Source organism: Pinus tabuliformis, chromosome X, assembly GCF_031772625.1.
Source record: "Pinus tabuliformis cultivar Carrire ecotype Pingquan chromosome X, CPIR1, whole genome shotgun sequence".
Taxonomy (NCBI): domain Eukaryota; kingdom Viridiplantae; phylum Streptophyta; class Pinopsida; order Pinales; family Pinaceae; genus Pinus; species Pinus tabuliformis.
The window spans coordinates 1,579,630,241-1,579,635,017 of NC_142308.1; positions in this window are offsets into that span (position 1 = coordinate 1,579,630,241).

Sequence of the window (4,777 nt, forward strand, 5' to 3'; positions counted from 1 at the left end):
GTCTCCTTCAAGCAATGAATTGCTCAGTTTCAGGGCTGAGAGTGGAAACTAAGCTAGAAATTTGAAAGGAACTTTTTCCGCAACCTTTAATCTCTTAGACTCCATGAAATGGACAGTAAAAACGCCTCCGGTTTATTAGGCTTGGGTTTCAGAAACGAAAATCCAAAGGCCACTCACCTTCGAAGTCCGCAATCTCCATGATAGAAGGCGCTGGAATTCGATCTCCTTCTCCTTCAACGCACACTTCCAAATTATTCAAATTCCAAATTATTCAAATGCAAATAACGCTCAGTGCACTGCAGAAAACGAATAAAGCAGAACAAATATAATTGCTTTTGTCAGACAACAAATTTTAGTGGAGCATCAGGATCCCTATGGACAGGACAACGCTCAGGTTATGACAGCGCTCAGGTGAACGTTTAGGAATAGTACAGCGTTCAAGCGTTTCAATGTCAGGATGACAGCACAACAGAGATTTAAATTGTCAGGACAACGCTTCTTTTACAGAACGTTTATAAACAGTAAAGAGCGCAGGCATAATTTAAAGGACAGAGGGCGCAAGTAACGCAGAAGAGAGAGAGCGCAGGTATGATTTCAAGGGTCAGACAGAGAGGCTTAAAATAGCCAAAGTCAGCAGATTTCTGGCAAACAATGAATTAATGGAGCTTTATAGGTAATGGGCAGAACTGGAAGGTCTGCACAAATGACATATACATAGAGACCACAAAACAAGTGGCTCAAATATGAGCAGGGCCAGAATTCGCCTGCTCTGATACCATGTTAAACACACATGGAAAACATAGACAATAGGAAAGATAAATCAGTGAGTACATTTTTTATTAACAATAGATATACATTTATAGTACAAATATGTGACTCTTGGGTTTCAGATCCCAAGGTCTCTTGGACTCCTTTTGTCCATTCGACTTCCACACTAACCCACTTAGGATTAGGTGTCCAACATAAGGATACAAAAAGAAACATATTTTTTAGCCAATTGATAAATATCAAACAAAAGGGTTCAATGGTGGAGCACATTGAGGACTTCCAAAAATTGAATATAAGGGTAAAAGATATTCCAGAGGATCATAGGATTGATGTGTTCATAGGGACTTTAAAGGATAACATCCAACATGAGGTTCACCTTTGGGAACTTGATTCACTGGAGAAGGCATTCAGGTTGGAAAGAAAAATTGAAAGCAAAATTATGGCAACAAGAAAGCCTACCAATCACAACTATAAATATGGAAGTGTTGTTTCTCCTAGCCTTCCACAAAATTGCAAGAAAAAAGAGAAAAATGGCTTTGTTACAATTGTGATAGAAAATACACTAAAGGTAATAAGTGTGATGAGAAGAAATTATTTTAAATAGATTGTGAAGAGGAAGAAGAAAAGGAACAAGAAACATCAAAATAAGAGGATACACACTAGGAACAAACCCTAGAGAAAGAAGAAATGAATCCGACCATATTTTGTAATGCATTGGACGAAATTACCACTCCTCAAACTATCAAGATAGAAGGACATATCAAGAAGAAAAAGGTAATAGTGTTGGTTGATTTAGGCAGTACCCATAATTTTATTCATTGTAAGATAGTGAAGGAATTGAATTGCTTCCTATATCCAACACTAGAGTGTCAAATGATGGTTGGAAATGGACGAACCGTAAATTTCTCTGGAAATTTCTATAATACCAAGCTTGTAGGTTTTAACCCCATATAGAAATTACCTGCATATGAATTCTAAAACATAGAAAATAAACAATGCGAGAGCATAACACATAAAACACATATACACAGAGATTTTCCCCTGGATCCCAAAATCGGGACTACTAGCTTGATTTTTCATTATTTTCCTTTCGATGTTATAATACATATTTATACATGCCAAAGCATTCAATACCATGGACCGAAAACCATCGCGTCCAATACCATGGACCGAAAACCATCGCATCCAATACCATGGACCAAAAACCATCGCGTCCAAAAAACATGTGCGAAAATCATGCACAAAACCATAGGTGGGTCTGCCCAACCTAACATAGAGTCCAAAACCAAAATTTTCTGAGGCGCTGCCCTGGACCCCATAAAGTGGGGTTACAGGTACGCCTCAAACCCCCTGTGACCCCCCCCGCTACGTAATCGGCGCAACGAAGGTGGGCTCCCCCCCCCTCTAACCCCCGGTTAACTACGTGGGCTAGTCGTGGAAAGAATATAACACAAACCAACAAAGCTATCCATGGGAGAATATGTGTTGAATAGTCCAACGCTGTCCATTCCAATGGTTGGTGCTAATGTTGTACTAGGAGTCCGATGGCTACAATACTTGGGTACGATAGTTTTTAATTTTCAAGAACTTTTTCAGGATTTTTTTTAGAAGGAAAGGAAGTTGAATTAATGGGTATCGCAGGGAAAACACGAAAGATAATAAGCTCTAATGGCATGACAAAACTTCTAAAGAAAGAACAACGTGGCGTAATTTCACAATTATGTTCGCTGGAGGTTCCCACATCGAAATCATATATTTCTCAAGATCTCCAAAAAGTCTTGGACAATCATTCCAAGGTATTTGAGACTCCCAAAGGCCTCCCACCTATTCATGATCATGCTATTCATTTGATTCCAGGAAGTTTTCCTCCAAACATCAGGCCTTACATATATCCCTATGCCCAAAAGAGTGAAATTGAACATATGGTTGCAAAAATGCTAGAGGTTGTTTTAATTCAACCTAGTCAAAGTTATTTCTCTGCTCAAATAATGTTGGTGCACAAGAAGGATGGATCATAGCGCATGTGTCTAGATTATAGGGAGCTAAAAAATCTCACTATTAAAGATAAATTTCCCATTGCTGTCATGGATGAATTATTGGATGAATTTCATGGAGAAATTTACTTGACCAAGTTGGAACTATTATGAAATCATAATGAAGACTGAAGACATTATGAAAACAACATTTAGAACTCATGAGGGTCATTATGAATTTTTGGTCATGCCTTTTGGCCTTACCAATGCACCTTCTACATTTCAAGTTTGATGAATTCCATTTTCAAAACCTTCCTTAGAAAATTTATGTTAGTATTTTTTGATGATATACTAATCTACAAAAAGTCTTGGAAGGATCATGTTCAACATGTTGATAAAGTGCTCAAACTATTGGAGGAGAAACAATTATATGAAAAAACCTCCAAATGTTTCTTTGGAGTACAAGAGGTGGAATATTTGGACCATATTGTATCTCATGAAGGTGTTAAGGTAGACCCTAGAAAAATTAAAGCCATTAAGGAATGGAAAATCCCCACATCCATAAAGCATCTGCGAGGATTTCTCGGGTTGACAGGGTATTATCACAAGTTTGTTAAGAATATAGGAGAATAGCAACACCTCTAACAACATTTATGAATAAAGATGCATTTTCTTGGACTCCAGAAGCAACAAAAGCCTTTGAACATCTTAAAGAGGCAATGTGCCAAGCACCAACCTTAGCTATGCCAGACTTAACAAAAACATTTATTGTGGAATGTGATGCCTAAGGAAATGGAATTGGTGCCATTTTAATGCAAGAAGAAAGACTATTACTTTTTAAAGTCGTCCAATCAAAGGAAATTATTTACACAAAGCTATTTATGAGAAGGAAATGTTGGAAATACTACATGCACTTAAGAAATGGAGACCTTACCTAATGGGAAGACACTTCAAGGTAAAAACAAATCATGACAGTCTTAAATAATTTTTAGAACAAAGAGTATCTTCAGAAGAGAAGCAAAAATGGGTCACAAAGATGTTGGGTTATGACTTTGAAATCATCTACAAAAAAGGGAAGAAAAATGTTGTTGCAGATGCACTCTCAAGAAAGGATGATGATGTGGAAGCATTGATTTGTGCCATTTCTATTATCCAACAAGATTGGATAAAAAAAGCAACGGATGAATGGAAGAATGGCGAAGAAGTGTGGGAACTCATTCAAAAATTGCAGCAACATCCCAGTACATCTGATACATTTAGCTGGAAAAATGATTAGTTATGGTTCAAAGATCGCTTATACCTCTGTAAAAATTCCCAACTCAAACAAAAGATTCTTTTGGAATTGCACACCTGTCCCTTAGGATAGCATTCAATATATTTAAAAACTTACCATAGGGTTAAGAAGGAATTTTTTTGGGATCATCTTAAATCTGATATTCAAAAGTTTGTGGTGGAATGTTTGGTTTTCCAACTAAATAAAGTTGAGACAATTAAGACCCCAGGTCTATTACAACCTTTATCCATTCGAAGTCAATGTTGGGAGGAGGTTTCAATGGATTTTATCATAGGTTTACCCAAGTCCGAGGGAAAGAGTGTCATCATGGTGGTAGTTGTTAGACTTACCAAGTATGCACACTTTTGTGCATTATCTCATCCATTTAAAGCAGTACATTTGCTACTGCTTTTATGGAAACAATTCAAAAGCTACATGGAAACCCAAAGATTATTGTAAGAAATAGAGATCCTATTTTCACTAGAAATTTTTCGACATAATTATTTCTTATCTCGGTACTCAGTTAGCTCATAGCTAATCTTATCATCCTCAATTTGATGGGAAAACTGAGATAGTGAACAAATGTTTGGAAGGATATCTTCGTTGCTTTGTATCTTATAAACAAATACAATGGGTCAAATGGTTTCCTTTGGCTGAATGGTGGTATAACACTTCCTTCCATACTGCAACAAAATTGACCCCATTTATGGCACTTTATGGATATCATCCACCATCCATCACATCATATTTAAGAGAACATTCT